General features: G+C 39.2%; 1 pseudogene; it reads right to left on the minus strand.

Annotated features, from left to right (window-relative positions):
- Positions 1-10809: 10809 nt before the first annotated feature.
- LOC148950309 (zinc finger MYM-type protein 1-like) lies at positions 10810-11912 on the minus strand (annotated as a pseudogene).
- Between the last annotated feature and the right edge of the window lie 1398 nt (positions 11913-13310).

Below are 13310 nucleotides of genomic sequence, written 5' to 3' on the forward strand. Positions count from 1 at the left end.
ATTTCAACCATTCAGGCTGGTGGACTAAGACACCAATTCTGAGCTAGTGAATTTCCACCATTCGGGCTGGTGGACTAAGACCCTAATTCTGAGCTAGTGAATTTCCACCATTCAGGCTGGTGGACTGAGACCCCAATATTGAGCTAGTGGATTTCCACCATTCAGGCTGGTGGACTAAGACCCCAATTCTGAGCTAGTGAATTTTCCACCGTTCAGGCTGGTGGACTGGGACCCTAATACTGAGCTGGTGGACTAAGACCATAATTTTCCAACTCTTGCATTTCATGACAGAAATTCAAAATGAACAAGCCTGAAATAGCAAACTAGTCATCCCAAACTATTGGTTTCAGACAACAAACACCAATGATGGACTAAGAATCCTAGCTCTGAAAAGTCAAAAAATAGCAACCCACACATCCCAAATCATAATTTTCAGACAACACATACCTATGAAAGACTATGCAACCTAGCTAATAAAAGCCGGAAATAGCAAATTAACCATGTCAAATCACAAGTTTCAGACAGCACTCACCTATGAACGGCTAAGAAATCCAGCTCGGGAAAGTCAAAAAATAGCAACCCAAACATCCCAAATCATAGGTTTCAGACAACACATACCTATGAAAGACTAAGAAATCTAGCTTAGAAAAGCCCGAAATAGTAATTTACATATCACAAATCATAGGTTTCAGACATCAATCACCTAAGAAAGGCTAAGAAACCTAGCTCAGAAAAGTCAAAAATAGCAAACTAGTCATCCCAAACTATCGGTTTCAGACAACAAACACAAACGATAGACTAAGAAACCTAGCTCAGAAAAGACAAAAATAGCAATCCACCCATCCCAAATAATAGGTTTCAGAAAACACACACCTATGAAAGACTAAGAAATCCCACTCAGAAAAGCCTGAAATAGTAATTTACATATCCCAAATCATAGGTTTCAGACAACATTCACCTATGAAAGACTAAGATACCTTAGCTCAGAAAATCCTGAAATAGCGAAACTACTCATCCCAAACTAGAAGTTTCAGACAACAAACGCCTATGACGGACTAAGAATCATAGCTCTGAAAAGTTCGAATATCAAACTACACATCCCAAATCATAAGTTTCAGACAACACACACCTATGAACGGCTAAGAAATCTAGCTCAGAAAAGACAAAAAATAGCAAACCACTCATCCCAATCATAGGTTTCAGTCAACACACACCTAGGAAAGGCTAATAAATCCAGCTCAGAAAAGTCAAAAATAGCAAACTACATATCCCAAATCATAGGTTTCAGTCAACACACACCAACGAAAGACTAAGAAACCTAGCTCAGAAAAGTCAAAAATAGCAAACTACTCATCCCAAACTATAGGTTTCAGACAACATTCACCTACGAAATACTAGAAAACCATAGCTCAGTAAAGCCTGAAATAGCAAACTACACATCCCAAATCATAATTTTCTGACAACACATACCTATGAAAGGCTAAGAAACCTAGCTCAGAAAAGTCGAAAATAGCAAACTACACATCCCAAATCATAGGTTTCAGACATCACACACCTATGAAAGACTAAGAAATCCAACTCAGAAAAGCCCGAAATAGTATTTTACATATCCCAAATCATAAGTTTCAGACAGCATTCACCTACGAAATACTAAGAAACCTTAGCTCAGAAAAGTCTGAAATAGCCAACTACTCACCCCAAACTCGAAGTTTCAGACAACACACACCTATGAGTGACTAAGAATCCTAGCTATGAAAAGTCCAAAAAGCAAACTATACCTCCCAAATCATAATTTTCTGAAAGGTCACACCTATGAAAGGCTAAGAAATCTAGCTCAGAAAAGTCAAAAATAGCAAATTAACCATCCCAAATCATAGGTTTCAGTCAACACACACCTACGAATGGCTAAGAAATCCTGCTCAGAAAAGTCAAAAAATAGCAAGCCACACATCCCAAATCATAGGTTTCAGACACCACACACCTACGAAAGACTAAGAAATCCGGTTATGAAAAGTCAGAAAAGGAAATTACATAGCCCAAATCATAGGTTTCAGACATCACGCGCCTATGAAAGACTAAGAAATCTAACTCAGAAAAGCCCGAAATAGTAATTTACATATCCCAAATCATAAGTTTCAGAAAGCATTCACCTACGAAATATTAAGAAACCTTAGCTCAGAAAAGTCTGAAATAGCCAACTACTCATCCCAAACTCGAAGTTTCAGACAACAAACACCTATGAGTGACTAAGAATCCTATCTCTGAAAAGTCCAAAAAGCAAACTATACCTCCCAAATCATAATTTTCTGACATGACACACCTATGAAAGGCTAAGAAATCTATCTCAGAAAAGTCAAAAATAGCAAATTAACCATCCCAAATCATAGGTTTCAGTCAACACACACCTACGAATGGCTATGAAATCCTGCTCAGAAAAGTCAAAAAATAGCAACCCACACATCCCAAATCATAGGTTTCAGACACCACACACCTACGAAAGACTAAGAAATCCGGTTATGAAAAGTCAGAAATAGCAAATTACATATTCTCAAATCATAGGTTTCAGACAACACTCACCTCTGTGTGTGTGTGTGTGTGTGTGTGTGTGTATCTTTGTGTGTGTGTGTGTGTATGTGTGTGTGTATGTGTGTATGTGTGTGTGTGTATGTGTGTGTGTTTATGTGTGTGTGTGTGTGTATGTGTGTGTGTATGTGTGTGTGTATGTGTGTATGTGTGTGTATGTTTGTATGTGTGTGTGTGTATGTGTGTGTGTATGTGTGTGTGTATGTGTGTGTGTATGTATGTATGTGTGTGTGTTTGTGTGTGTGTGTGTGTGTTATCCCGGCGGGGGTTCTGTGGTCGGGGGGACCTTTGGGGGCCGGGGGCGGGCCTTTGGGGCTCTGGTAGGGCCTTTGGGGCACAGGGAGGGCCTTTGGGGGTCCGGAGGGACATTTGGGGACCGGTGGAGGGCCTTTGGGACCCCGTTGGTCCTTTGGGAGCGCGATGGGCCTTTGTGGCGCCCGGGGTTGGCCATGGGGGGACTGGTTGGGCCGTGGGGGCACCGGGAGGGCCTTTGGGGGCCTGGGGGACATTTGGGGACCGGTGGAGGGCCTATGGGACCCCGTTGGTCCTTTGGGAGCCCGGGGGACCTTTGAGGACCAGGGGAGGGCCTTTGGGGGTCCAGAGGGGCAGTTAGGGGCCGGTGGAGGGCCTTTGGGACCCCGTTGGTCCTTTGGGAGCTCGATGGGCCTTTGGGGGGCCCGGGGATGGTCTTTGGGGGTCTGGGTGGGCCTTTGGGGGCGCCGGTGGCCCTTTGGGAGCTTGGGGGGCCTTTGAGGGTCCGGGGGGAGAGTTGGGAGCCTGGGGGACATTTGGGGACCGGTGGAGGGCCTTTGGGAGCTTGGGGGGCTTTTGAGGACCGGGGGCTTCCTTCGGGGTTGGGGTAGGAGGATTGGAACCCTTTGGGGTTGGGTTAGAGGACCTCACAACACTGTTCAAATGAAACTTGTGTATTATAACGACCACACTCAAAACCTCTTCCAAAATCTCTTCAAAAATCTTCTTTTAAAATGTCTCTATCTGTTTCGCCGAAATAGTTCCATAACCTGTCTAAAACGGTTTTGCCCAAATAATCCCTAAACGTAAATTCAGCGTGTTCCTTTGTTATTGGCATCTCTGCGCTAACGCATTTCAAATTAATAAGAAACCTGATTCCCGCGCTAAAACAATTCATCGCTAAGATGTTTCTTTGGAGAATTGTTTTCCAAGGCCTTTGGTTATTAATATCCTTTGGAGTTCGACCAAAAGAGTTGTTCCCGAGGCAAAGACATTAATGACTTGGATCTATTCCTGGAGAAATGTTTCTAGGCGAAAATTTTTAAAGTCTGACAGATGATGTCATTGATTGATTGATCTGTCAAGAAAGGGGAAATTAATTTGTTGTTTCTAAGGGGGAATTATTGATTCACGATAGGTGAATTGAGGTCGACTGCACAGGTGTTCCAAGGTCGATGTTGTTGTTGTTGTAAGTGCACGCTCTCAGCGAATGTCAAGGTCGATGTTGTTGTTGTGAAATTTAGGTCATTGACCCCATTAACCACGTGTTCTCCCTAATGACTCCATGCCCATATTTGGTGCCCCGTCAGTATTCTATGCCCATATAAGGAGCCCCGTCACGAGTAACACCCCCTCCTCTACTAAGGAGCGACATTAAAACTTAAAACGAACAGAAATTATTCCGTATATGAAAGGGGCTGTGCCCTCCTCAACACCTCGCCCTTTACGCTAAAGTTTGACTTTCTCACAACTCTTTTTTTTAAACAATAAAAACTTTAGCGTAAAGAGCGAGGCGTTGAGGAGGGCACAGCACCTTTCATATACGGAATAATTTCTGTTCGTTTTAAGTTTTAATGTCGCTCCTTACTTTCAGTTTAAATTTTTTTTTTATATATATATATATATATATCTCTGCGACCGCTAGGACCGGAAATCGCTTAACATTGTGGTGGGTCGCCTCTTTATAGAGGCACAAGTGTGCCTCCTTGAGGGTCGCCTCTTTATAGAGGCACAAGTGTGCCTCCTTGACTGGTTAGCATTGTCGTATATAAAAGAGTCCGTTTAGTAAAAGAGTACCGGATTTTCTTATCGATAAATACATTACATATATTTGTTTAAATACATTGAAGTACTTCATATAAATAGAAAAAGAAAATACTACCATTTAAAATTGCTGAAAACTAAGTTCCTAGCAGTATTTAACACCCCAAAGAAATTTCGTGGCGGGGCTGATGAGGGCCTGCCTCGCTTTTTCTACCTCTGTGCTGGTAGATACGGGAATGTGACATTTTAGTTGTATAGAGAAACATTTTAATTAATTATACTTTCCCATACATCTTTCAACATTTATCTGAAGTCTCATGAAGAGTAAGCAGTTTGTCCATTAAAATGTACTTTTTTAGGAATCTTAGCTACCCACCCCCCTAAACAATGACTCACCCCCCCCCCCCCCACCTATTTATAGCTGATACGCAATTGCAGATCACCAAACTTAGCCTAATTTCATTACAAATAAACCGAATCAACTTGGTTGAATCCAGTAATGCCACCGTGTGGCATTACTTATTTTGCAACTGGGAAGCCGAAAATATAGTTACTGATACTTTTAAATCAATTAGCTTCTCTGATTTTTAAATTGATTGCAAATTTGTCCTCTTCAGGGTAAAGTTGTAGTTTCGTGCCCTAAAATGGCAGAAAACAAGACTTTCCTCTGTTCCAATCTGTATGGTCACTTAAAAAAGAGCTTTAAATTTGCGTTTGAATGAGCTAGTTCCCAATTATCTTGGGCCTTCAGTTTGATACAATCAACCCTGAGAAAAATCAAAACTAATAAACATGCATCGACGATGTTACTTCTAAAAAAAAAAAAAAAATACAAGGTTTTATTTGAACTGAAAGTAAGGAGCAACATTAAAACTTAAAACCAACAGAAGTAATTCCGTATATGAAAGGGGCTGTCCCCTCCTCAACGCCTCGCTCTTTACGCTAAATTTTGACTCTGTCTCACAACACTTTTTTTTATTTTAGTTTTTTTTAACAATAATAAACTTTAGCGTGAAGAGCGAGGTGTTGAGGAGGGGACAGCCCCTTTCATATACGGAATAATTTCCGTTCGTTTTAATGTCGCTCCTTACTTGCAGTTAAAAAAAACTTTTTTTTTATTTAACTTCTGATCGTTTTTTAAATAATGCAGGTTCGGATTTGGGCTCACCGTACATGAATAATTAAAACGAAATTTTCGTATTAATTTTACTCTTTTTGGCTAAATGGCTTTCTCTAAGGTTGTTTTATTTTATTTACGAACGTTCTTATTAATGATAAATATACGTAACTTACGAATTAACTTACGTAACGAACTTCTGTATTTGTATATTTTTAGTAACGTATATTAGCGGGGTTCGCCCCCCTAGTCAATACCTCGCTCTTTAAGCTAAAGTTCGAATTTTTTTCCAATTCTTTAATAATGAAACATTAATCACAAAGGCCGTTAATTAGAATAAATATCTCTTATGAAAGTACTAAAAAAAACTTTTGCGTAAAGAGCAAGGTATTGAATAGGGGGTGAAAGCGTAAAGAGCAAGGTATTGACTAGGGGGTGAACCCAACCATATACGTAATAGTTTTTGTTCGTTTCAAGTTTTGAGGTTGAAAGTTTTTCAGTTGAAAACTTGTTTTTTTATTTATTTAATTTCTGATCTTTTTTTAAATAATGCTGGAAAATCCGGCGGTCCCTTCGTAGCAATGTCCCTTCCCCCATGGAAAGATTTTCCACGTAAACCCCAATCCACACCCCCCCCACTACCAGAAAAAATACCCCTGAAAACGTCTGTATACTTCCCAATAACCAATACTATATGTAAACATTGGGCAAAGTTCATAACTTGCAGCCCTTCCCCTAGGGACTGTGGGGGATTAATTCATCCTCGAAGACATAGTTATTACATTTTTCGACCATGCTGAACAAAATGGCTATCTCAAAATTTTGATCGGGTGAATTCGGGAAAAAATGAGCGTGGGAGGGGGCCTAGTTGCCCTCCATTTTTTTGTCTCTTAAAAAGTGCACTAAAACTTTTAATTTACGTTTGAATGAGCCCTCCCAAGGTATTCTAGGACAATTGGGTCGATACGATCACCCCTGGGGAAAAAAACAAACAAAAAATAAATAAACACGCATGCGTGATCACCTTTCCTCTGGCAAAAATACAAAATTCCATATTTTTGCAGATAGGAGCTTTAAACCTCTACAGTAGGGTTCTGTGATACGTTGAATCTGATGGTGTGATTTTCATCAAGGTTCTATGACTTTTAAGGGGTGTTCCTTCCTTTTTTCGAAAATAAGGTAAATTTTCTCAGACGCGTTACTTGATGGGTGTAACTAAACTTGAAGAAACTTAAATATTTGAAATCAGCATAAAAATCTGTGTCTTTTGATGTATCTGTTGGTATCAAAATTCCTTTTTGAGAGTTTCGGTTACTATTGAGCCGGGTCGCTCCTTACTTACAGTTCGTTACCACGAATTGTTTAAAAATAGCGAAATTCCACATTTTGAAGATTGGAGCTTAAAACTTCTACGATATAGTTTTCTGATATGATGTATCAAATAAAAGGATTTTCAGTAAGATTACTTGCTTTTTCGGAGGTCTTTCCCCTTTTTTCAAAAATCAGGCAAATTTTCTCAGATTTTGTTTTTGGTGAGCAACAATAAACTGACATAATTTTATATATTTAGAATCAGCATAAAAAGCCAATACTGCCCATGTAGCAATTTTCATGAAAACTCTATTTTTGGTTTTGGTGACTATTTGCCCAAGTCACTTTTTACTTCCAGTTTTTTATCACAAACTATTTGATAAAATTCTCTGGTGACAAAATTTTTTGTGAACTGGTTCATTTTATTTAGTTGAATAGGACAATAAAAAAGAGGGTCAATTTGACAGCTGAATAGTAAGTTTAAATTTTATTTTTCTCTCGCTCTTCTATTTTTTTAAATGTCTGAATATACAAGGGATTTAAGTTCGCGGGGAAGAATTGTCCTGTTATGAAAGAGGTACATTCTACATGGCCGGTATGAACTCAAAACGTGGTATCTATGCAGGCAGGATGATTTTTGAGTATCTCTACTCTTTCTGTGAACTACTCTAAGGCGTAGGAAATTGCTTAAAGACAAGTCTACATCTGTTATAATCTACGGAAGCAATAAATCTTTCTGTAATTTTTGTAGGAGTTTGATTTTCCTTTAAGATTAATTGCATAATAATTAAATATATTATTGGTTAAAAAAAGTAATCCCTTTGGCAGGAATCCTTGTCGTTTAAAATTTACTGTTATTTTATTTCATTTTGCATGCAATTTAATTGCTCTTTTTATTTGAGAGTTTTTCCTGAAAGTATTTAAAAATAAACTTGTTCCTACGAAAATATATTCATAAATATATTCCCTGTCACCTAACCACCATTGCTATTTTTGCGTCTGCTCCCCCCTGGAAAATTTTCTGCCAGGGCCCTTTGCCAGCCCGCTAAGAGTTTCTAAATTACTCCGAGCGTGCCTATAGCCACTACTCTTTTCATCTTTAGTAGTTTAACGCCGGGGACACTTCCGCATGTTTTACTATGGACAAGAGCACGGCTGTCCTCTGCCAAAACCAAGTATCTACATTTTTCAAGTTTCCGAGAAAATCGTAAAATAGTGATTTTTTTCATTTTCTAAGCTGGAATAGCTGATGACGATACACGACTTCGTCAATAGGTATTCTAGAGTCGGCTTAGTAGTGAGAAACATTTTTTTTTCTTTAAAACTTCACTAAATGTATATACTATGTTTTGGCAGAGATTTTCTTGGCTGATAAACTGAGAATTCCACCGCAAAAAACTAGTATCTACACCAAATTTAATTTTAAAAAAGATCGTCAAGTAACAATGAAGATAAACTGCTTCTTCGAATAAAAAAAAAAGAAGAACTGAAACCATAGCTTATCAGAGAGGTTTATTCTTCATATTGGTCGTCTTCATCCTCGATGAGATCTAGACTTTCATCGGAAACCAGAAGATCCTTCCAAAATTTCCTTCGATTTGCCGGCATCATCAGACACAATTTTTTAACAATTGAAACTTTTTTCTGGCTTTGAACATCCCTCGGAAAAGAGTTGGGCTCGGGAAGCTGCTTGATATTGAATTTCTTCTGAAGAAACAAGCATTGCTTTTCCTCTCCGTCGAAATCTTGGAGAAATTTCATGCCGCAGAACCCTTTTGAAAGGTAGCTGCAACAACTGACTTTAACTTTGGTAGGGGTGAATCCTTTTTACCACCATGCTGAACAAAATGGTTATCTCAAAATTTTGATTCAGTGACTTAGGGAAAAAATAAGCGTGGGAGGGGGCCTAGTTGTCCTCCATATTTTGGTCACTTAAAAAGGGCACTAGAACTTTTAATTTCCGTTCAAATGAGCCCTCATGCTATTTTCTAGGACCACTGGGTCGATATGATCACCCCTGGGAAAAAAAACAAAACAAATAAACAGGCATCCGTGATCTTTCTTCTTGCAGAAAATACAGAATTCCATATTTTTGATGATAGGAGATTGAAACCTCTATAGTAGTGTTCTCTGATACGCTGAATCCTATGATGTGATTTTCATTAAGATTCTTTGACTTTTAGGGGGTGTTTCCCCCTTTTTTCAAAAATAAGGCAAATTTTCCCAGGCGCGTAACTCTTGATTGTAAGACTAAACTTGATGAAACTTAAAATTTGAAATAAGCATACAAATCTGATTCTTTTGATGTATGTATTGGTATCAAAATTCAGTTTTTTGGAGTTGCAGTTACTATTAAGCCGGGTCGCTCCTTACTTACAGTTCGTGACCACAAACTGTTTGAGAGAGAACTATTTAAGGTAGTTTTAAGCTTTTAGGTTCATCTCACTTCAGACCTGGCGTTGCTAACCTTTTCTGATTACCTGAATTCAGTATTCAGTGCAGTGGTGCCATTTCAGAAAACCTCAGGGGGGGCCAAGATCAATTCTGGGCCCCCTCCCAGACTCAAAATGTAATTACTCTGTTTGGTAGACTACTCTTCAATTTAGTCTTCGGCTACACATTAAAGCAACGTAATTTATTTAGATTTTGCAACTTGCAACTTGGTTTGGTACCAAAAAATCGTTACAAGATAGAAAATTTACCACACAAAATAAAAACTGAAAGTAACGTGCAGTTACCTAATCAATGGATATCTCCGTGGCTTCATTTTCGTGAATTCGTTTACAAGCTATACCAAATCGAGCTCTGTCTCTGCAGCCTTTCAGAAAACACCAAGAGCATGCGAAAGTTACTCGTTGTCAACTTTTGTCTGAAGGTAAACCATCACGAATGTCAACATATAGCAAACTCTTTCATTTGGGCTTGTTGTAAGCGAGAGTTTAATATCTACCCTCACGACTTCAAAAACCTCAGAAAAATCTTCCTTTAATTCGCCCAGGTCTTCAAAAAGATTTAAAGTGTTTGTTGGTTTCTATGCTAACTTCGATACATATATGCAAGTTATCAAAGCTTGACGCTTCAGCTGTATAACATTGATACCAGCTTTTTCAATATAAGTCGCAATCTCGAGAAGTAAATCTGTGTTCATGAAGTGTTCAGATTTGGGGTTAAAGCATCGTGTGGCTTCTAGTACTGGCAGCTGGACAGAAAAATTCTTCAGACTAATTTACCACTCTGTCCAAAACCTCGTAGAACTCTCTTCACATTTTCTCTTCTGTTCCTGTGCCCTCAGACTCAGTGCTGTGCTTACCAACTGTTGATGTCTTCAAATAGTTCCTGAGTATTCCGGATATCTTCTGAAATCGTTTTGATTTTGCTGGTATGGTTCAAGCAAAAGCGCTTGTTTCGGACAGATCAGCTCCGACATTATTAGCTATATCCTTAGACTTGCCGTAGAGGACTCGAAAATACTCGACATCACGCATTGTCTTCAGTTGTTTTATTTGTTGTGATGATTAAAGTGCAGGCGTCTGAAATGATCAGATCTGGGGCATGCAGTTGTTCAGAAAGAGGGTTGGTCACTGCAAGAACTTCATGAGTGACATGCAACCTGAATGTGAAGGGAAATGACTAGTTGATTCATAAGACCTGTAGCTTCCGCCGCTTCCTCCCTGTCAGAAGATTCTTGAACAACTGACAAAACTGTGAGTATGCAGTCATATCTCACCAGAATTTTAGCCACTGATCTATACCAGTAAGACCAGCGTGTCACGACTGTCTTTTCAAGCGTTGACAGTTTTCAGGGCCCCGAGAAACAACTGGTATCGAGTGTTGCTGTTGGAAGCAAAACCATAAACTGTTTGCAAAACTGAAAATACTGACGAAATTCTTTGTATTTTCTGCATACAATCGCCAATAACAAGGTTAAGTCTATGGGAATGACAGTGAGTTTACGCCGCTTGCTGTGCTTTTTCCGGGAGACGGGCCTGTACTCCTGAAAACCTTCCAATCATTACACTCCTCCCGTCATAGTACTGTCCGACACATTTTGACCAGTCAAGGCCAATACACTTTATTTCGTTGTAAATAAAGTCGGCCAAACTCTCAGCGTCAACCTTGCGCATGTGGTAGCAACCTATGGCTCTTTCTTTGGTTTTCATATCATATACATAGCGCACTAAGATCGCAAGTAGTTCCTTTTTTGAGAGGTCTTTTATTTCTTCAGCAAGAACTGCAAAATATTTTGCTTCTCTGACTAAATTCGCGATAGAACTTTTATTTTTATTTCCTATGACCTCAATGTATTCGTTTTGGTGCTCGTGTGACAAGTAATGGCCAAATGCCTTGCGAAACTTGTTCATCAGGTCCGGGTTGATTTCCGTTAAAAGACCTAACGTCTCAACAAAATTTCCTAGATTGGCACTGGACTCTCCTTCATCATAGTCACGAAACGCAAGACCTTGCCGTCCAAGTAAGGCTGTAGTTTTCAGCAGAGCCTTTACATACCGTCTGTTCTCTAATATTTCATTTTCCTGTTCTTTTGAGAGGTTTAAGACAACAGTTTAACCGTTTTCTTCTGAACAGCTTTAAATTTCGTTCAGAAAATGGTATATGCTTCTTATCGGTTACTGCTTTCGTGCAGCATTATCAGCTCTGAAATATCTTCACTTCTCAGTCCCACTTTGATGAATGCTCTTGCGTCATATCTTTCGCCTAATCTTAGCGATGATCCTCGGAAGTGTCGGCAACAGAAGCAAAATACCAAGTCCTGTTCTTTTGAATATTTGAGCCATGGATATGGCCATGGAAATGACTTTACAGGCTGACCGGGCTCATAAATTATTGGAGACAGTATAATGTGACAGGCCGAATCCGACGGAACCATGCCAAAGGAGATATTCTTCAAAAGGGTGACTTCGCTGCAAATCTTTGAGTGTCTTAAATTTGCTGTTTTCTAATGACCTGGTTTTTGGTTTTTCAGGAATAAATTAAAAGCAACAAAAAAATTTGGAAAAGGAAGAATAAACTAAGAGCTTCAGAGTTGAAAATTAAACCCCTCAAAAAGTCAGGGGGCCATGGCCCTCCCCCCCCCCCTGGCTCTGTGTACACGTTAGGTAAGCTAGGCCCTTGACTTGGTGAGATTTTGCGGTATTTGAAGCACTTCAACAGTTTAATCTGAAGGATAAACTGTGCAAACCTCAGCATATTACATTTAAGTAGACAATGGTCAATTGTTTCATTTTTTTGTATTGCAATATCTGCAAACTGGGGTGGAGGGGGTTAACCAGTAGAACTGATTTGAGAACTGATAGGAAAAAGCCTGAAGGTTTAGCCCATGTGAGCCTGAAAGGATTCTATGGGTAAATTTTAGATTCGTGCTTATTGGGGAAAGAAAATATATATGGATTAGGCTAGTATTAATCAGATGGGCATCAGATAATCTCCATCGATATATATCTCTAAGGGGGATTGGTCTCCCACTTGGCTGATCAATATTTAGGAACTTTTTTGCAGTTTCATCAACATGATGAATACCTATAATGCCCGAGTGGCACGCAACATATTGGAAATACGTTATTATGCCTCGTGAAGCAAGTGCATTTGTGAGAGTAAGATAATGGAATGAATCTATATCCGTCTTATATTGAGATGCCATATACAGGAGCTCCAAGCTTGACTTCGATTCAGATATAATATTTTCCATATTAGGGGATCTGTGAGAAACTATTCATAACATACTGTAATGCCATAATTATGATATTTAACTCCGCTGACATTATAGAAACATTTTCAGATAGTCTCTGATCAACTGCTATGCTGAGGGATGGCAGATAAGCTCCCCTCGAATCCTTTTCATTTATTTTAGATCCATCAACAAAAATGAGAAAATGGTCACTGTATGTAATTTATTAAGTCCAGCAATTTTTTTCTGGATGTATTGGATGGGGGTAAGTTCTTTGGTCCAATATAAGAAATTAGTATTTATTATGAGGAAGGTCAAAGTCCATGGTGGGATTTGAGGAGAAGTGGGGTCGACAGACCTGGATGGCACTGAAAATTTCATTCGAGCATTAGCAAACTCATGTGCAATGCCTCTATATTATGGATGCATTTCTTAACCAGTTATGTAGGAATTTTGAGCTGTGGCATTTAATTTTCAATGCCTGTTTCTTTTCTTTTTTTCGTTTTCTTCCTCTGTTATCCAGACGCTCTGACTTTTCGCCACTAGATAGCAGCGCAAAAGTTCGCCGACCTTTATCCGCTTGTCAATAGCTCAAACGCA

This window comes from Artemia sp. Qi Xiang Cuo, chromosome 7 (genome assembly GCF_049724085.1).
Source record: "Artemia sp. Qi Xiang Cuo chromosome 7, ASM4972408v1, whole genome shotgun sequence".
Classification (NCBI taxonomy): domain Eukaryota; kingdom Metazoa; phylum Arthropoda; class Branchiopoda; order Anostraca; family Artemiidae; genus Artemia; species Artemia sp. Qi Xiang Cuo.